This window comes from Prosopis cineraria, unplaced genomic scaffold (genome assembly GCF_029017545.1).
Source record: "Prosopis cineraria cultivar Desert tree isolate PC_DT_omini unplaced genomic scaffold, ASM2901754v1 PC4, whole genome shotgun sequence".
Lineage (NCBI taxonomy): Eukaryota > Viridiplantae > Streptophyta > Magnoliopsida > Fabales > Fabaceae > Prosopis > Prosopis cineraria.
In genome coordinates this window covers 30,745,056-30,767,454 of record NW_026555335.1, presented here as the reverse complement: position 1 = coordinate 30,767,454, position 22,399 = coordinate 30,745,056, and the positions used below count along the sequence as shown (strand labels likewise).

Sequence of the window (22,399 nt, the reverse complement as noted above, 5' to 3'; positions counted from 1 at the left end):
AGCTGTGACGGGGATCGAACGGCCAATTTCCATAGGGACCAAACAAATGGCAACTATTAGGACTAGATAGCTGACTTCCACCAAGACTGGATCAATGACCACAATATAGATTAACCGACCGACTTTCATTAGAAGCGAACTGATGGGGACAAGCTGGCCTAGTTCCACCAGGATAAGATAGACAGCGATGATGGGGACAGGACAGCCGACTTCTACTAGAACTGATTGACTTTGATAAGGGGCCCGACCAATCGAGTTCCACTAGAACCAAACCGATGACGATGATGAAGACCCGACCGACGGCGACCATGGAGACTTGATGGCCTACTTCTATTAGGACATATCTATGATAATAATGGGGACCGATAGGCCAACTTTTATAGGGCCTGGACTGACAGTAACTAGGGGGACCGAATGGCTGACTTTTACTTGGATAGGATCGATAGTGACAACGGGGATCAGACGGTCTACTTCTATCAAGATCTAACCAATGGTGGCCACTGGGATTGAATGATTGGCTTCTACCAGGACTGGTCTAATAGTGACCATCAAAACCAGATTGATGCGACTAATAACATCCTGTATTTTAACTTTGAGAATTTTCAATGTTTTATAAGGGTATGTTAGTCAAATTAAATGAATTTTTGATTAATGTTATTTTTGGGAGACTAATATAGCTTATGGATCATTGGACAGCCGTAGAAGAGGGCTAGATTAGTGTTTAAGCGGGCCATGGCACGGAGAGAGATTCCAAATGTATGTGGAGTTCTCTATGCACCGCGGCACATGTACAAATTTCTACATTTATTAGATCACAAAATCAAATAGAAAATGAGAAGTGGGATAGAGAGAACATAAAGAGTCAATAGGAGACGACTGGTTAGTGCTAAGGCTCAACCTTGGAGTCACTTTAGAAGCATTTAAAGTAAGATTTAGCTTTGGGTGAGCTTCCTCCACTTCTCCTTCTCCTTATATTCAAACTTTTTTGATGATTAGAGTATTTTAAGGCTTTGATTCAGTTTTTTTTTGGATAATGGTTGAACCTATTGCCTTAGTTAAGGTCTTGGGTAGTTAAATTAAGCATCTAAACTTATATTTATGGATTATATAATGATTTGAAATTGTTGGTTAAAATTTGGACAAACCTTAGGTGGAAATTGGATAACTAAGAATAATGTGGATAATGTAATAATGTTATCTATGTGTTGAGATGTTAAATAGGATTAATGGAGTGTATTATAAGAATTGTTAGGGTTGAATGGAGATTTTGGGTATAATGAGTATCTAAATTTGTGCTATGAATAGGGTAATTAGTGTATGGATTAATAAAGCAACTCAAAAACTAATATATGTCCCTTTATCTGGTTTTATTTGGCTTGCAACTTGCAGGAGCCTTCTCACTAATGTGAATAGAAAACAAAAAGGGCTTAGTGACACTGATATATGTCCCTACTGCAACTCTCATACGGAGGACATGATTCAAGTCTTATGAGACTATCCTGAAATGTATACACTTTGGCAGGCATTAGTGCCTCCTAAGGAACAAAACAAATTCTTTACTTTTGATCTGCATCGTTGGCTTGCCTAGAATATGTATAAGAATCGAAACAAGGACCAACAGGATTAGTCTATTCTTTTTATTATCGTTTGCTGGTAGACTTGGCATAAGCAAAATCTAGTTGTTTTTGAAGGAAAATGGATTAATAACAAAACCATTATAGCAAGCTCTCAAGCTACACTTCTGATTATGCACTCTGCATAAGTAAAGCTGAATAGGGGACCAAGTATGACACTGACTAGATGGAGTGCACCTGATAGGGGGTGAGTGAAGATGAATGTTGATGGAGCTTGGTCTGACTTCCATAAAGTGATGACCTGTGGTGGTCTGTTATATAAGCAGAAGGGAACTTTTTACACCAGTTTATGTGTCATATATAAGAGGGCAACGAGCTTACAGTTGAGATTTGGGCCTGTGCACATGGGTTGAAGGTTCCATGGGATGCTGGATATAGGAGAATCATTCTTGAATCTGATTCTACTACTGCTATCTCCTGCATTCAAGAAGAAGTTCATCCTTGTCATCCTAATTATGGAATCATCTTGAAAGCAAAAGCTTTACTGTCAAGAAGTTGGGAGGTGAAAGTCCAACACGTCCTTCGTTCTGGGAATGAAGCTGCAGATTACCTGGCTAAAACATGGGCTTTTTATCTTTGCCTGGCTTCTATCTCTTAGAGTTTATCCCACCTGTGCTGGTTCTTATAGTACAACATGATAGAAATTGCCAGATAATGATGAGTGAAGGACAAGTCATTTAAATTTTGTCTTTGTATCAAAAAAAAAATTTTAGTTGCCAGAAAGTTAAATACTATTTTATGTATAATTACTTGTGAAATTCTATGATTTAAGTGAAAATGAGAAATTGTTAAATGATATGTTATGGATATGTGTTGGATGTATTAAGTATTTTTGACATGATCATTGTGAGAGGTTGGGAGTTCACCCTAGTGTGTTGTTGGAAAATTGTTTAGAAATTCATATGGTATACTGGCATTGTGGGGGTGCCAATGCTCAATATTATATTGTTTGAAAGTCCCAGTATTATAAGTGGTAGATTGGGCATCAACACCCCTAATGATTATGGACAAGGGGAATTTGTAGTCTATAGTGGGTGAAGGCACTTTTGGTCGAGTTTGCCTCTATTAATGGTGAGCTTGGGCCAGTCTAATCACATAGACTTGATCCTATCAAGTTGTTAGCTCACAGATTCAGTCAGAAGATATAAGTAGGATATAAGGTGGTATGTTGATCATGCATTCTATATTAAAATCATATGTGTGTGTATATATATGAGACTTGATACATATTTTACCATGCCACTTCACATACGTACAAACTATTCTCACACACAAGTAGCTGATTAGACTATTTGGTTACTAAGTTCTCAACTCACCCCATTATTACATTTTATAAGTGAAGGCTCCGATAAGGGCAAGGAAAAGGAGGGTGCAACCGAGCATCGGGGGGACTAGCTCTCAGTTGTATAGTCATTTCATTTATTTTAGTTCGTAACAAATATTAAATGCATATGCCAACTTAAGACACATATTGTTTTGTGATACACTTGCATGAATTCTGTTGTTAATGGTGGGTATCTTGGCTTGGGTTTGTTGTATTTGTGTTGAAATGATTGTGAGAGGTCGAGGTATTAGTGCAAGTATTAGTTTTGTTTTGATTCATGTGTAGTTTGGTTATTGGATTGTTTATGAGAAATTGGTACCCCTAGTGAAATTTATGTTAAAAAAGGGGTTTTGGTGGCCAATTCTTGTTTGGGTTGTTATTATTATGATTTGAATGCTTGGAAAGTTATTTATGGTCCATTTGAGTTGGTCCAAGTGGCTCCACGACTATTGGCATTTAGACACCTTGGTAATGATTTTTGAAAGAAAATGAGTCATTTTGGGTTTGAGTGTCCAAATCTTATTTGGCTCAATGTTTTGGGTGTGAGACTGATGTCAATAGATAGGTGGCTCTAAGAGCTACATGTGGATATTTGAATAGCTCAAATCGGATGTTAGACGGCAAAATAGCACACTCTAGAAGTTGGTCCAGAGAGCTATCATGACAGGGCACGTATGCCATAGTGCATTATTCATCGCGCTGCAGTATGAGGCACAGAGAGGGATGTTTCCCTTTATGTAGTCTGCTGTGGCAGATGATGTACTGCGTCGCGGTGTACTATGCCTATATGACTAGAAATATATTATTGCTTATTATTTTTATAGCATGATGAATTTCCTATGCTTTTGTTGACTTATTTACTTAGTTTTAAACTATAGTTTGAGCTTAAATGATCTTTGAAAAGAGTTTTCTCGGGGTCTTGTTTTTCTCAAATATTCTTTAACCCTTGGGTTATGATAACTATATATATGGGATTAATGTAATGTAATCTCAATTATCATAACATTGTTCCGTGTTATGTGTTTTGTGTGTTTGGTAATGTCAAAGATGATGTTACACAACCACCGAGACCGAATGGCCGACTTCCAATAGGTCAAGACTGAGGGAGATAATAGGGACCTAAAGATCGACTTCCACTATTCCAGTCATGATGGAAGTCGGCCATCTAGTCCTTATGGAAGTCGGCTGTCCAGTCCTTATTATTGCTATAGGTCTAGTCTTAATGGTTGCCATCAATCTGGTCTTGGCGGTCATAGTTGGTATAGTACTAGTGGAAGATGGCCATCCAGTCTCAATGGAAACTAGTCATCCAATCCCTGTTGTTGTCAGTTCGATCGTGGTGGAAGTTCACCATACAGCCCTCATCATCGTTGTTAATTCAGTGCCAATGGAAGTTGGCCGTCTGGTCCTTGTCGTCTCGTCGTTCTGATCCTAATAGAATTCGATTGTCCCGTCCTAGCTATTACTGATACTACAGTCCCAGTCGGCTTTAACTATCTAATCCTGGTGCCAGTTGGCTATTTGAACCGTCGACTTTGACCAGTATTTCAAGTTTCTTTTAAATTTAAATATAGAATTTAAAATTTTATTTTCGATCCAAACAAAGAATTTTAATATTATCATTTGAAATTTTTTATATCATCCAAACAAAGAATTTAAAATCTATGAATTTCATATGTGATATTTCAAATATGAGATTTTAAATCTAAATTTTCAACTTAAATCCACCATCCCAAACGCAACCTTATAGAATTGAAATGAGAATTACATATAGTGTCTCAAGGCTTTTACAATGTGCTAATTTATAGGGCTAAAAATATATAACATCTACATTTTTACTAAGAAAAATAAAAAATTGGGGGGCTATAGCCACTGTTGGTTCCTTCCTATCTCCACCCCTAAAGTTGGTATTCTCCAATTAATGGGTATCAATTTTCCTCTAAAAGATGAATCTCTAAGTGATCAAAAGACTTTGCTCGTACCTAAATGGCTCCGAAACTTGTAACTTTTTGTTAAATTACAACTAAATGATACTAGTGATGTCTTGTCACGGATTTAGTTCAAACTCCTTTGGAATACCTTAGCTTAAAACTAGTATTTATATAAATTTAGAATTAAATACCTATACTATTTTTTATTTTAGTTTCAAATTAAATTAAAAGCATGGTATTAAATCTATGGTCTTATATTTTCAAAGTAAAGATTAATTAGAAGAGAATTTAAATAAAAAAATGTTACTTTTATATATAATTATTATGTTTAATTAATTTTTTTGAATCGTGTGAATTGGTTAAAATTTATTTACATTTATACGTGGAAGGAATATAGTATTTTGATAAATTTTTTTTTATTGCTTATGGCATTTGACACAAGAAAAAAAAATCATGTTAGATTACTAGAGTTACTTAAGCTTGAAGAACTCGCTAGAAAAAGCTTGAGAGAACAGAAAAAACACACAAGATTTATGATCAAAATGTGGCACTCAATGAAACTAGATTGAGCCTTCAATTGTGATAATGAACTAAAAAAAAAAAAACAAAAGGAATAGTCACCAATATACAAACAATTGGACGTTCTTTAACCTTTGAAGTGATCTAAGAAATCATAAAGTACATGTCATCCAAAGTATTGAACCTTATCTGGGCATTCAGAAGAGTTTCGTCCAGGAAGGAAAGAAAGAAATATATATTATTAATCAAAAAAGGTCCGTTGATGCAAAGCTCCTCCTCCCTTCATCCACTGCTGAGCATCCACTGCTATTTCAAACTGTGGCTTGTTATTCTTGTTTCTTCATCCTTTTCGTCCTTATTTGACACCTCTAGGTATCTTTCTCCTCACTGTTGTTTTTTCTGTTCATCTTGTGATTTGGCTTCATCTTTCCTTTTTTGCTAGTTCAAATTAGTCTTCTTGTATTCTATTTCTCCAACCCAGGATTCAACTTTCTATTGAAATTTGTTTTCATGGTAAAATTTAAAACTTGAAAAAATTATAAAAATTAAAAAAATAAATTTTTAAAGAATTTTTGAGACTCATCCGCCTTCTTCTTAATATAAACAATTCCTAATATAAATAAAATTTTAATCTTAAATAAAAAGGACACTGGAAGTGAAATCCAAGAAACTATAGTTTGCCACATCAACCAAAGCATCGAATCTCATCAAGACTGTTTAATTTAAACTAATCCTATTCGTCGGTTTCATATCATGTTGAACGTGTTCTCTTTAGGGAAGCACAAGCCGTCGACTCTGCTCCTCCATTCTTCATCCCCCCTCGTTCTTCGCTGTCAAGGGTGGAACATCGACAGCGAGACTAATATCAGGTTCTTTAATCCATTTCCTCTATCTTCTTCGTGCCCATGAAACACTTCCAGGTATCCTTCCTCGATCTCATTTTCTCTCTTCATCTTTGTGATTAGGCTTCATATTTCTTGGTTTACTGAAACAAATTAGTCCTGATGTGATCTGCTTCTCCAACCCTAGAATCAAACGTTATATACTTTTCTTGATCAAGTATCAGCTTTTCTTTTTTCTTTTTTGCCAAATGTTCTGACGCGCACATTTTCTCTCAGTGGGTGTGATTGATGTATGCTACCTTAAATTTCTTTGGTTGGGCTTTTGTCGGAGATTCTCATTGTATTTGTTTTTCAGTTTGAATCTATGAAATTTGACATAACAGGGCCTTTTTCTTCTTAAGACTATTCAACATAAGTTACTTCTTTCCAGGGTTTTGCATTTTGCGTCATTTTTCTATTCACGTTTAATAAAGACTGCCCAATCTAACGAATGCAATAAAGTCAACAAACAAACTTTTCTAAATTTCATAAAAGCAAAAGAAAAAAACCACATCCACGTGATTTTTGCTCTGGAAATAACAATGTTTACCAAGTTTGTTGAAAAAAAGACTCATTTATATCTTGCTTTGCTTGCTTATTGAAGTTTTTCTTTGTCAATGGAGCCTCCATAATCTTATAGAATGTTGATAGGCTTTAAAGCTGGGGAATTTCTAAACTTGTCTTAATGCTTTATCAAGCAGACAGCTACGATTAAGTTCAAAGAGATGCAGTTGAGGCAATTTAATAGCTTGATAATGTGGCGCGTCTTTGGGCTCATGTTTGGACAACATAAGTTATTTGTCTCATAGGGGCATTGTGGATCTAGAAATATGCTCATTGAAGGAAACAAATACATAAGTCAATTATTTTGATCGTAGTGGGCCATGTTAAATTGTTATTATCCCTACTGACTCTTTAGAAGCTTTGTTCATCCCCACTTCCTCTGAGTGAAGTATCACTCCATCATAGCGAAGATGATTGCAAGAATAGGGCACAAACATTTAAAACCAATGTCCAACCACGAAGAAAGTGGAAGCAAAGTAATTGCAGTGTCCAAGCAACAAGAAAGTAGAAGCGAAGTGATTGTGAACGATAAGATTAGTTGCTTACTGGATTCTCTACTTCATCATATCCTATCTTTTCTTCAAACAAGAGAAGTTATTGCCACAAGCCTGTTGTCAAAGAGGTGGAGATCGCTTTGGTGTTCAATGCCTACTTTTGACTTTGATGATGGAAGAACTTCTAGTCTTGACTTCTTCATTCAGTTTGTAGATGTAGTCCTGTTATTGGCGGATTTGAGACCTATAGAAAAGTTTCGGTTCAAGTATCAAAGATTTTGTGTACGAAATAAAGGTAAAAGGCTTGAGCAAAAAGGGGTTCCCCCTGTTAAGATTAATATTTAGATTAATACAGCTATAAATCGCAAAGTTGAGTATTTTGAACCATGCTCTGACTATAATGAGGACATTGCAGCACCCCCTAGCATCTTCAACTGTAGTACCATAAGGGTTTTAAAGTTGAATTGGCCAATTGGGTTAAAGTGTATACTTCTTCTGTTAAGTTGCCTTCTCTTAAAGTCATACATTTGGTCAATGTTAAACTTCCAGATTATGAATGTTTGGCAAATCTTCTCTTGGGGTGTGCACTTCTTGACGAATTGGTATTGGATTTAAGGATAAATGATGATGGGGATGAAGATAAAGATGGTGACAAGGGGGAAGAGAAAGATTTCACCATTAATATTGAAAAGCTTAAACATTTGGTTTTAGCAAATGTTCCTATCTTTCTAATTACTTCAAAAGCTTTGACTAACATGACATTCCTACATTTAAATGCGGTATGAATGAAGCCTTAAAATGTAGTGTGTTATCCTTGAAGTCATGCTTCTGTTCTTTTTGGGATGATTTCTTTTGTTTATCTTTAGTTAATAGAACTCAATGATTTTTGTAACATATCACCCCAAAAGTAGGCGAGATTAAAGTTTAGTACTGTATATGTTTAGGGTTTCCTAGTCATGAATCTAAGGTGCTTAGAACTTTAAATGTTTGTTTGGGGATGATAGGCTTGTAAATAGTTTGTTAAACTTGGCATTCCCCAATCAATGGGTCTCAATTTTCCTTTAAAAGAGGAAGCTTCAAATGATCAAAAGACTATGCTCGTGCCTAAATGGCTCTGAAACCTATAACCTTTTGTTAAATTAGAACTGTGACAAAAAAAAAAAAATTATACCGAAATGATACATTGTACTGTAGTTAAGATGTCAGGTCAGGAATTTGGCTCAAACTCCTTTGGAATACCTTAGCTTAAAACCAGTATTTATATAAATTTAGAATTAAAATTGATATTATTTTTTGTTTTATTTTCAAATTAAATTAAAAGCATGCTATTTTTTTTTGTCTAATAAAAGCATGGTATTAAATAGTATGTGATTTTACATTTTCAAAGTACAGATTAATTACGAGGGAATTTTAGTCAAAAAATAATAATTTCATACATAATTATTATGTGTGAATTGGTTAAAATTTATGTACATTTAAATACAGAGGAAATATAGTATTTTGATAAAAAAATTTAATTGGTTATAGCATTTGACACCAAAAAAAAAAAAAAGAAAACCATGTTAGATTACTAATGCAAATTAGGGTCTGTTTGGTTTAAGTGGAGGGGAGGGGTTTTGATGGAGGGGATGAATGATATTTTATTTAGTTTAGGAGTGGAGGAGAGGGGAGGAAAAATAAATATATACATAACTTTACCTTCATATAAGTAAAATTGTTTTTTCTAATAAAATATAGTTATGAATATTTTTAATATATAATTATAAGTATATAATTATTCATAGTTCATATATATATGAATATATTGTCAATAATAGATTCAATAATAATTTATTCAAAGTTTATAAACTAAAGGTATGAACAAGCAGTAAGTTTATTAATATAAAATAAAAAATAACAAAACATGCCAAAAAAATAGAAAAATAGAAAAAATAAAATAAAGGAGAGAAATAAAAATGACAGAAGAATGCAATTTGAATAGAGAGGTACATAATAGCAAAGAAAGAGAGATATTTTTGGATTTTCATATTATAAATGGGGTATATTAGTCCAATATAATAAAATTATACCTCTTCCATCCTCATCCCCATTTTGGAGGGGAGGGTTTGGAGGGGACGGGAGAAAAACCCTCCCCCCAAATCAAACATGCTCTTATACTTTCTTTGGATAGGAAAAAATATGGGAGGAAAAAAAAACATGAGGAGAAAATAGGAGAGAATAATTTTTTTCCTATTTGGATGAGAAAGAAAAAGTGGAAGGAATAGAAAGTGGAGAAGAAATAGAATGTGGGACTCACCATATTTTCTCTGCAAGTTTTGTTTCCACAAAAGGAGATATTTTTGATAGGAAAATGTTTATTCCACATCTACCTTTCTGCTTCTTTGCATATGACCCGTTTTTTTTTTTTTCATCTTCTACCCTCCATTTTCTTTTGCCTTAGGACCTCAGCATTTTGATTCATATTATAGTTGCTACAATAATTTATTAGCTACATCATAATAAATGATAGTAAATATCATAAAAATAATTTAATGCTGATTCACATAATTCTTATGATTATAAAAGTCTTTGGCTTAAAAATTAATGACCTTTCATTACTTTATCTAAGCATTGTGTATGTCTCCATCTTCTTTGCAAACTGCATATTTTTATAAATATGTGCCTCTCATGTTTTCATGATATTATATATATATATATATATATAAAATTTATTTTTTATGTTCTAGTTCCTTATGCTTGCTATGGAACTCATGACTATATATAAAAGCAAAATTCTCTCACCAACCAACCAATTCTTATTTTTAAGAATTCCACGACATCTAGACCAAACTACGTCTAGAAAAGAAAGCCGTACAAGAACTCAATTCTGAGTGAACACCCACCCCCATCCCCACCCATAATTCCACGACATCTAGACCAAACTACGTCGTTTAAGCACTTCTTAGGTCTTTAAACTCGAGTACTCCAATTTCAGATTTTTCTTTTTTCTTTTTGGTTGACCAGCATCATAACTCCAATGCTTGACCTTGCATTATTCAAACTAAGACATTTCTTACACGAGGCTTCAGGGAAAATTTTGGCAGTGAAATGACAATCTCTCTACATCTTTACCTACTGTAGTATTATTATGTATACGTTATCTTTTAGAATGAATTGATGATTTTTTTACGAGTTATTTTATATAAAAAGATGAATCATTAATTATTTTATTTCAATTTTATTATTTCAATTTCTTTTTATAAGCTTATTTCACAATTTTTTATAAGTAGAATTAAAATGTTATACGGTAAGACTTATATAATTAATCTTATATACTTAACATACTTACATCAAATCAAATTATAACATGTGGATCTTAATGTATTAATTTAATTAATATCAAGAATTTATTATAGAAAAATAATCTATAAAAAATTCACATGTCTTAATTTAATTGAATACAAGTATTTTAAGTATATAAACCTAGGGATATAAGTTTTTTCCAATGTTATATATATGAGAGAGAAAATGCTTCAAGGATAATACATTTAATATGGATAAATTGAATTTTTTTCCTTGATAAATCGACAATTTAATTACACCACCTCCTTTAGTTTTGATAAAATAGTTATAAATGATTTGAATATAAAATCCGATGGGCTATCTGTCACACCCATACATCTTAATGTACTATTATTTTTTTAATTACAGTGATACGAAATTATTTCGGTATTTGCAGATTTAGAGTACTTCAGTAAGCATTTGGAAAGGATTTTAATTTCTACGTTGGTTGAGGATTCAAATAATAGAGTTATCAACCTAAAAAATTCTCTCAATGAAACTAGATTGAGCCTTCAGTTGTGACAATGAACAAGAAAAGAAAGGAACAGTCGCCAACAAACAAACAATTAGATGTTCTTTATCTGTTGAAGTGATTTAAGAAATCATGAAGTGCATATCATCCAAAGTAGTGAACCTTATTTGGGCCATTCAAAAGAGTTTCGTCTAGTAAAGAAAGAAAGAAATAGATATTATTAATAAAAAAAGGTCTATCCATGCAAAGCTCCTCCTTCCTTCATCCAGTACTGTTCCCCGTCGTGTTGGGAGAGAGGATCATTTTATATTACTTGTCAAATTTTGATATAGCCACTGAATCCTCTCCTTCCAATATCTCTATAAATGTATGCAATGGCATTTCACTTCTTTATCATTTCATTTTAGTTTCGCTTTTCAAGACAAAGAGAATGGGTTTGTGAGAAGAAAAATAAAAGAGGAACTGAAGGGGTATAGCATATAAGGGACTTAAAGATAAGGGAGAAAATACATGTACAAGCCATTCAAAACTAGTAATAAAACCAAGGTAGCAATACTGCACTTTACTCTTGTATGTACTTGGTTGTATGAGTAAGTTGATGTGATTATGTGCATGTCTTGGTTGTTTTTGAAAGAGTTATTTTTTCAAATATATGTAGTCATTGGAATATAATCTAGCTTTAGCAGATTTGAACTCAAAATTTCAGGATGATGCATGTTTTCTTCTTCGTGCTTATTTTACTAAGATTAATGTGTGTTTATGAGGCATGTTAGTGTATTTGAGTTAGCCATATACATCATAAGCAAATGTGAATTTTGCTATTGGGATTATTATAATCCCATCCTCCATGGCTAACTCTTCCTTCAACCTTTTCTAAGTTATTGAAAGGAAAAGGTACTCTAAGAGGCTCCTTTTCTAAGTTACTGAAGAAATCAAGTAAAAAAAAAAAAATTCCAAAGCCCTCCTTATGAAAGAGTCATCATTGAGAGGACTTGTTTCATTGCTCTGGTTTTTTCTTGTGAGTATTTTTGGTGCCACAATATCCAAAAGCAGAGGCTTCTCTTTGAGGATGCAACTTTTGTCATCGTCGATTCACTCTCGTTGCAATTGGATCCACTCTTTATTGATCTAGCTATGTTGATGTCCAATGCAAGGGAAATAGGCAATTGCTTTCAAGTTCAACCAATTCATTCTCTGTTGCCATTAAAACCTTATACTAGTTCTACTACAATAGTTGCTTCTCACCTTTCATAAACATTCTTTAATTTTGTCAAATTTGGCTACTTTATAGCTGATAGTAGTTAATGATTATATCACAAATATTATCATCCGTTGATCAAACATTTAATCTCTACAAGACACATTCATTGAAAATAATAAACTTCTTGAAGGGCCAATCTTTCAAAAAGTATGTTCCTTAAGAAATAAATCAAGGAAAGCCAAACAATTACAAGATGATTTAGAAAAGGAAAACAACAAAGAAAAGAATAAAAACAAAAACCAGACATTTGAGAAACATTTGGAAAAGAACAACATTTGAATGTTTATTTAATCTGCTATGCTGTGTTGGTTGAGAAACAATTGGGAAATAGCATTTTGAGCACATTAGATGAGCTGTGGTTTGTGAACAAGGCATTTTCTAATTGCTAATAGTAGCAATGGCATACACACTCAGATGAAGATCATAAGGGAGAAAAATCTTGGCACAAAATTGATGTTCAACTTCCATAATGTTCTTACTCCTATTCGATCATTAGATTTGGCACGTTGCAAATTTAAAGCAATTTTACTCTAGACATGTTTTCTGCTCCCTTTCTCCTAATTACTGTTAAATTTGCTTTATTTTCACTCGATATCAAAAGTCACTTTAAATGAGTGAAGATCACTTTCACAAAGCTAAGCTTGCATCTCTTGCACCCTATATATCATTCTTATGATCATCCCCTAAAAATGTATAGCATTTACTCCCAAAAGGTCACAAGTCTTTAGAAATATTGTTGGATAATTGGTTATTATACATGAGCAAAGCTTAATTCTATGATATTTACCCTTATTAATAGCCTTTCTAGGCTCTAACTCTTGCCTAACAATGATAAATGGAAGGAAAAATTAGTTCATGCCAATTGATTGAAAAATCATCAGAATACAACTATATGCTATACAATTTACGTATGTAATTGTTTTGAGCATGATCTCATTGACGAATTTGACATGAACTACATGACTTAATCAATACTTTCACCCTTTTTGGGTGTAATAATAGACTACGTCAATCTTTCACAATTGCCCATGTGAATAATAAAGTAGCTTATTAACATGCAAGTTGTTAAGAAGTGCGCAAATAATTAGTAAAGTAAACAGGATAAAACAATTTGGAAATTATAGAGAAGTTAGAGAAAGTGATAAAGGATGACATAATAAATTTAACGTAGGAAAACCCCTAATTTGAGGGATGAGAAAGCCATGAGCAACGAGTGAGTAATTTCAGTATAGAAAGTAGGAATTACAATAATTGTCTCTTCTATGGGAGATGGAAAGACAAGATAAATATAGAGCTTCTCATCAACTAAAAATATTATCTTGGATAATAATAAATATCTCTTAAAATATCAAATAGAGATATGATAGATTTACACTAAGATAATATATAAAAATAATCACAAAGGATTATAAAGATTTGAGTTATAATTTTAATAAACTTTCCCTTGACTCAAATTTAGTAATGCTTGTAATTGTCAAGTAGCCCTAAAGGGCAATCAAGTGCTGCAAATACCAACTACGTCCAACTAATGCTTGAACTTAATATCAGGAAAAGGCTTCGTAAGCATGTCTACTAGATTTTGAGAAGTATGGATTTCCTTCACAACAATTTCCCCAATTGCAATAATATCTATAATAAAGTGATGTCCGATGTCTATGTGCTTAGTTTTCAAGTGATACCTGTCATTCTCAATCAAATGAACATTACTCTTATTATTATAGAAAACATTAATAACTCCTTGGGCCATATCAAGTTCAATAACAAGACCTCGTAGCCAAAGAACTTCCTTTAAACCCTTGGTAGTTGCTATATACTCTGCTTTAGTTAAGGATAATTCAATTGGAGAGATGCTCTCTAGCTAATATAAGAGCCACAAAGGGTGAAAATATAAGTAGAAAGAGACTTTTGTCAATCAAAATCACGACCATGATTAGAGTCAGTAAAACCAATAACATTATTAGATATAGCCTTATTCCTTCCAAATACTAGACGAACATTAGAAGCACCTTTCAAATAATGAAAGATCCACTTACTAGTATCCCAATGACCCTCTTCAAGATTGTGTATGTACCTGCTTACTACACTTATTGCATATGCAAGATCAAGTCTAGTACATACCATTACATATATAAGATTACCAACAACACTTGAATAAGGAACTTTTGACATTTTCGTAATATGCTTTTCTAATTCTGGGCAAAGATTATCATATAATTGAAAATGAGCAGCAAGAGGAGTAGACACAAGCTCACACTCACTCATATTAACTCAATCAAGTATCTTCAAAATATATTTCTTTTGAGATACAAATAATTTACAAACTTGACAATCTCTATGAATTTGCATGCCAAGATTTTTTTTTACTGCACCAAGGACCTTCATATCAAACTCCTTACTGAGTTGTTGTTTTAATTTTTTAATCAAAGATTTTTCTTTAGAAGCAATAAACATATCATCGACATAAAGCAATAAATATAGAAAGGACTCTTGGGAAAATTATTTAAAATAAACACAATTATCATATTTGCTTTTGTTGAAGCCTTACCTAATCATAAAATCATCAAACCTTTTATAACACTACCTAAGAGCTTGTTTTAGGCCATATAAAGATTTCTTCAAGTAATAAATGCAATGTTCCTTTTAGGGAACCACAAATCCCTTAGTTTGCTTCATGTAGATTTCTTTATTGAGTTCTCTATGGAAAAATATTGTTTTAACATCAAGTTGCTTTAGCTTCAAATCAAACAAAGTAACAAATGCAAGTAGCACACAAATGGAGATGTCACAAACAACTAGAGAGAAAATCTCATTAAAATCAATACCTTCAAAGACATCCTCGAACAACTAACTGTGCCTTCTACCTTGCATCCTCAACCTCAAGGATACCATATTTCTTTTTATATATCCACTTACAGCTTAAAGCTCGCTTGCCTTTAGGAAGTTTACATAAGTCTCAAGTACCATGCTTGTAGAGACTCTCAATTTATTCATTCATAGCTAATAACCACTTAGATGAATTAGCACAAGAAATAACTTTAGAATAACTAGAAGGCTCAATACCTTTAGGGATCTCTTGTGCAATAGAAAATGCATAAGCAATTAACCCATCATCAGTATATTGAGTAGGCCTTTTAATATCCCTTTTTGGACGATCTCGAGTAGTAGAATATTCCTTCTCTTGATAGATAGTAGGAGTGGTACTTGTAACATCATTGTATATTTGATTATTACATCCTCCATCAAAGGAAGATTTCATAATAGAGGAAAGAGTAAAAGCTTTCACTTCTAACTCTACCTTTTCACTGGTACTCTACTCATTACTTATACCAATAGAAGGAGAAACACTATAAATTTTCTCAGAAGAAAATAATGCATCTTCATTAAATGTAACATCTGTAGTAACAATAACTTTCTTTCCATTAGAGTCAGAACACCATAACCAATATCCGTTAGATTTAGATGCATATCTAAGAAATATACATTTTCTAGCTTTTGGAGCTAATTTACTATCATTAACATGTACAAATGTAGGCCACCTAAAAATTCTGAAATTAGAATGATTAATGGGTTACCTGACTAAATTTCCTTTGGAACTTAGAGACCAAGTGATGTATGAGGTGAACGATTGACCAAATAACATGTAGTGGAAGTAACTTCAGCCCATAAATCATGTTCATGCCATAACCCAGCATTAGAGAGTATATAACGTGCTTTCTCAAGTAAAGTTTTGTTAATACATTCTGCAAGGCCATTTTGTTGGGGCATTCCTATAAGTGTCTTATGTCTAGCAATGCCATTATTATCACAGAACTTATTAAAATCATTTTCACAAACCCATTGTTTGTTCTCAACTCTTTAACCTTTTTCCTTATTTGATTCTCAATTTTCCACTTTTGAAAATAATAGAAAGTTTCATTTTTACGCTTGAGAAAATAAACCCAAGCTTTGTGAGAATAGTCATTAATAATAGTTATCATGTAATAACGTCCTCCAATAAAAATATATTTTGAAGGTCCCTATAGATTGAAATGTACATAGTTAAGAACACCTTTAGTGTTATGAGTTGTAATAGAGAAACTAACTCTTTTTTGTTTCTAAAAAACACAATGTTTGTAAAACCCCAAATACTAATACTTTGACCACACAAAAGACCTTTCTTACTCAAAATATTCATAACTTTCTCACTCATATGACCCAATTGCATGTGCCATAATCGGATAGTGTGAGAATCATCAAGCATGGATGTTGAAATAGCCATTAAACCCGTAATAGTAGAACTTTACAAGACAAAAAGAGTATCATGATGATTACCTTTCATATAAATGAGAGAACATTTAGAAACTTTAAGAACTCTGCATTCAGTCAAATACTTATAATCTTGAGATTCAAGAGTACTTAAAGAGATTAACTTCCTTTTTACTTTAGGAACATAACGAACATCAAAAAGAGTTTTAATAATATCATCATGAGTCTTGATCTGCACTGTATCGATTCTTAGAATCTTAAATTCATTATCATCACCCATTAAAATAATACCACGGTCAACAGGTTCAAGAGTAGTAAATTGTTCTTCATCAGGATATATATATATATATATATATATGAAAAGTGCAAGCAGAATCAAGAATCCAATCAATTCTATTCCTCCTATCAATAGAGGAAATAAATAACAAAATATCACCATCTGACCCCATCTCAATAACACTAGTTTTAGCAGATGATTTTTGAGGTTGCTTATTTTGTTCTTTTCTTTCACGCTTCTTTTTAAGGCCATAACATTGAGATATCTCATGATTTAACTTCTTGCAATAATTGCAGGTTTATCATTATTGTTGGATTTATGTCTCCTGGACTTAGATCTAGATTTTTTGGTACTTCCCTTTTCATCACTTCTACCTCATATATAAACCTTCACCTTTGTTCTTAGAATAAACTTCAAGATCAAATTTTTTTTTGGACAATAAATTAGATTTTACATCTTTAAAGGCTAAGGTATCTGAATTTTTATAGAGCAAAATTTCTTTGAAGTATTTATAAGGAGGAGGCAATGAGAGAACCAACAAAATAGCTTTATCCTCATCTTAATTTTGACATCAATATTTTTTAAATCTATAATAATGGAATTAAATTTATCAAGATGAGATTGAATAGGAGTATCTTCAACCATACGAATGGTATATAGCCGTTCTTTGAGAACGAAGCTTAATTGCTAAACTTTTCATTATATAAAGAGATTCCAGCTTCAACCACAATGTAGCCGCACTGAAATCATTAACTATTTCTCATAAAACTTTCTTAGATAGACATAGTTGAATAGCCAAAAGAGCTTTTTCATCTGACTTTTCAAATTGCTTATCAGACATAGTCACTTGCTTTTTATCCTTTCCAGGTGAAGCTTTCTTAAACCTATTTTGAGAAAGAACAACTTTTGTCTGAACTTGCCAAACAGAAAAACTAATCTTGTCATCAAAATTTTCAATGTCAAACTTTGTAATAGTAACCATCATGAAAAATTTTCAATTGAGAACCAAGTTTTGATACCACTTGTTAGAAATAAGGAGTAACTGCCTGAGAACAGGAGGAGACAAGCAAAAGTAGTGGAAGGATGCCACATCTTAACTTAAAATCTCAAGGCTTAATTTTATAGGTCCTTCTTCTTTATTATATATTAGTTATTAAGCCTAACTTTATCTGATGTGGGATTTTCTATATCGTCTTTAGTCCACTCACACTTGTATAACTAAAAAAATAAGGGATTACTTACAAGTATCTAGATCTGTTCTTGATTATTGTTGAAATGATGCCTACAATCATGCTAAAATCGAACTGATTCCATAAGAGCTAGATGTGCTGGTTGTGCATTCTCTTTAAAAGTTTTTTCAAACACTATTTTGAAAGGTCTTTCTTCAAGATAAGACTACCACTTTGAAGACTGATCAAAGTATTTACTAAAATAGTATAAAGACTTTTTATCATCAAACCCATAATGTGGAAAAAGTTTTTTCATCCAAAATAAATCTTAAGCTCCTTTTCAAAAGGAGAATCATTCTTTACTTGTCCAAAAAAAGGGACAAAAAAATTAATTGCCTCACCTAAGAAAAATTTTAAAAATATATGTTTAAACAAGAAAAAACATATTAAACATTTTCAATTAAGAATCAGGCTCTGATACAACTTGTTAGAAATAGGGAGCAACTGATGGGAGGAAAGGTAGCCATAAAATCAAGAATGATTAATGAATATCAATAAGTTTATAAATGAGTTTCAAAAGCCAGCCCTTTTCTAGTATTTTTTAAAAATTATTTTCTATTTTAAGGACAAAATTAAGTCTTCCTAATAAAAAAAAAGAGATTACTTACAGGTATCTTGTAACATCCCAAAATTTTAAGATTCGAATTTATTTAAAAAAATAAAATAAAATATCTATAATTAAATTAGAATTTAGAATAATTTGATAGAAGTCCAGAGTTTGAATTTTACTAAGCAAAAGTGGGGTTTTATTTTATTTTTAACTATGAAAAAATTACCAAAGTCGACCCGGACTTTTGTGCTATAATAAAAAAATGTTGGACCCTTTCTTGTAATTTTTTCCAAAGTCTTATATCAGCATTTTAAAGGGAAAACAGACGTAGAAATGCAGAAATGAAATAAGGAAAAGAATAAAGAACGCACAAGAGAGAGAGAGAGAGAGAGAGAGAAGAGAGGAAAAAGAGAGAGAGTTAGGCTTACATCTAGGAGGCTTTATGACCGTTTTGAACTCGGCTACATAATAGATAAACTCCCTACTTCAATCTTCTTCCTTCTATCTTGATTTTCTTAAATTTTTGGAAGAGATAATTTTTAGATTTTAATTCCAAAGGCTTTATTCTTGTAAGCTTTTGTTTCTTTGGATCCTAGGGAGGATGTTTTGAGTTTCTATATAGTGATCTAATATTTTGAGTGGATAATTGGATGAAAAGAGGTGTTTTGGGCATAAATTAAACCCTGAGAGATTGGGTTTTTCTCCTCAATGGTTTAAGCCTATTGATTTAGTTATAATTTTGCTATTTAAGCCCAATAAGATTTAAGTTAAGGTTTGGTTTTCATTATAAGGGCTAATGGTGAAAGTTGGTGACACTAAGTGAAGGTTTTTAATTGATTAAAAATTATATAAATTGGAAATTAGCCCAGTGAGGCTAATAAATGGTGTTGGTGGTTAAGTAGTATTATGTGAATGGTTGGTTTAATATATGGACCATTAAGATGGATTATGACTCATTGAGTCAAGATGTGTGGTATGAGTTATAGTCTTTATTAATGCTATTTGTCACGATAAGTGATGTAGATAACTTATATGTTGTAGGGATTGTTGGTGAAATTTGTTCGGAAGTTAAGGAACAAGCCGAGTCCTATTTTGTATAAGAGGAACCCTTCTTGTACCAAAGGATTGAGGTAATAAAGAAATTTATATTTTTTATAACTTTGTTTTAGATATTTTTGAATAAATATTACTAGCTATCATGCATTACATGTTTTAAAAAATTAAATGTGCTTTATAAGAGGTTATGGGGTACTACTTTGATTATAGTGCAAATTTGTTTTTTTAATCTTTTAACAACAATGTTTTTATGAAAATGGGATTTGTTTACATGTATTATAATCATAAGGAATAAAAGTTGCACTTAAGGAAGTGTAACTAAGGAAGGTACCTTAGATAGGCTAAGGAACCGTTTAAGGAAGATTTATAAATGTTATACTACCTTAGAGTGTTGAAGTGGTCAATACTCGGGAAAGGTAGAAACAAATAAAAGGCATGATCTCGGTGGGAGTTCACGAATGAGAAGGTGTAGAATTTTAATATTCTATAGTACACTATTAGTACTCACTGTTGCCTTACGTATTATGGGCTCAGTGCACTAAAGTGGTTAGTGTATTGAGTGTTCGACACTTCTCAATAGGGGAGGGAATCTGACATATGAACTGTGAGGTTGAGTGCCTAGGCCAAGGTAACTTTCACATGGAGAGTAAGTCGGGCTGGCTCTGGGAGGGAGTTAGATTTGACTGCTTAGGATTCGCGTTAAAGGGGCATAGACGATTCGGTGGATTAGATCATGCCTTAGATTATGTTTTGTGCCTATGGAGGTACAAGTGAGTATAAGGTTTACCTGCTAGTTAAAGAGTGCCAAGGTGCATTTTGTTGGTCATGAAAGGCCATATCGGCCTATGTCATGCATTCGTGCATTTTAAATGGCTAAATTATATACTATGTTGAATTTATTAGTCGTTTATTCGATTATGGCTTACTTTGTAATAATCAATGTGGATTTCTCTGTTACTGAGACTGTGGTTGTCTTACCCCTTTCTTTTCAATATTTTCAGGTCCAGGTGAAAGAACCAGTAGAGGATGGGGAAAGGAGCAGAGTTAGGGGTTGTTTATGAATTGTAAAGAACTGCAACCCCGTTCTTTTAAGCAAATTTATTGTAATGTATTTAGAATTAGGGTGTCAGTAGGATATGATTATGTATATGCGTGTGAGTATATGTGAATTGTATGGCTTGTGCATGAATTTTTGTTTGCTTGTAGACTTGTGGCTAGGAAACTTGGCTATGGTATGTGGTTTTGATAGATTTATTTAGTAGACCAAGTTTCCACTAGAAACAAATATTTATTTTGGTATATATGTGATTCTACAAGCAAATGCAAAGTGGTTGCATTGCAAATGGTGTGCTATGGGGAAACATATACCTTGGATAAAGACAGTGGGTCCGTAGGCCCTACAAAGATCTTTGAGCCAAGTGGAAATTTTGAGTGTGTGTGTATTCATATGTGTATATGATATTTGGAATAGTTTTTGGCTACTCTTATGTGATTTGTGCATTTTGGGAGTTTAGGGTCCATTTTGGGAAATGACACCTAGGTGATCAAATTTTGGTATAAAGTGTTTTTCTATCATTTAAATGTTTTATTAGGTGTTTTTAGTCCTATTTGACATGTTCAAAGTGTTTCCACAAGTTTGTAGCCATTAGGATGAGATTTGGTCAATTTTAAAAATAGTTTTTATCAAAAAACTGCACTTTTGCTTCCGGGTGTCCAAATCTTAATCTGACCATTGGATTTCTCTAAAATTTAGGTTACAAGTAAATCCTTTTATAAGCTTCATGCGGGCTTTGAAATCATGTCCATCGGATATCGGAAAGAGAAATGGCGCACTCTGGAATTTGGTTTGGAGGAGCTGTCAAGACAACACTTTAGCTGTCATGATAGCAACATTGATGATGTTGCAACATGCATGAAATTCAATCCGTTCGTTGGATCTTTCTAAAATTTGGTATGCTAATTTTACTATTTAAAAGTGACATATGAGCTTTGGAATTACTCTGATCGGAGGTCGGATGATGAAATGGTGCAACCTGGAAATTAGTTTGAAGGTGCTGTCATGATAGCTTTTTAGCTGTCATAATAGCAAAAATGATCAAAATTTTAACATGTCTAATTTTTAATCCGACCGTTGGATTTTTTTAAAAATTTGGCACACTTATAGTACCTTTTAAATGTGACGTGGGAGCTTTAAAATTTCTTCGATCGGGAATCGGATGACAGAACAATACCTCCCTGAAGTTGGCCCGAGAGGGCTGTCATGACAGTATTTTTTTTACCTCGCTTTTGCCTAACTTGCTTCCGTGTGCTATAGATAAAACCTATTAATTTTTTTTATTTAAAAAAGGTTTTAAATGTTTACTTTGTAATCGTGTATTTACTTAGTAATTTAAATGGTTTGTTTCCTAAGTTAGTTTTAGGATTAACTCCTTAACCACACTTAGTTTATTTGAATTGTGTGATTTTTGGATAACACTTGGGGCAAGTGTTACATATCTAGTTCTATTCTTGATTATTATTGAAATGATGCCTACAATTACACTAAAATTGAACTGATTCCATAAGAGCTAGATGTGCCGGTTGTGCATTCTCTCCAAAAGTTTTTTCAAACACTTTTTTGAAAGGTCCTTCTTAAAGATAA

At 32.8% G+C, this 22,399-nt stretch overlaps 1 long non-coding RNA gene across 2 annotated transcripts; it reads left to right on the top strand.

Moving 5' to 3' along the window:
* The first annotated feature begins 6,175 nt into the window (after window positions 1–6,175).
* LOC129308393 (uncharacterized) lies at window positions 6,176–21,807 on the top strand. Of its 2 annotated transcripts, XR_008592601.1 has the most exons (5): window positions 6,176–6,328; window positions 17,220–17,272; window positions 19,744–19,832; window positions 20,760–20,822; window positions 21,512–21,807. It is a non-coding gene; the product is annotated as an uncharacterized LOC129308393 (long non-coding RNA). The 2 variants fall into 2 exon arrangements; XR_008592600.1 differs by lacking the exon at window positions 21,512–21,807 and having other exon boundaries at window positions 20,760–21,181.
* Window positions 21,808–22,399: the final 592 nt, after the last annotated feature.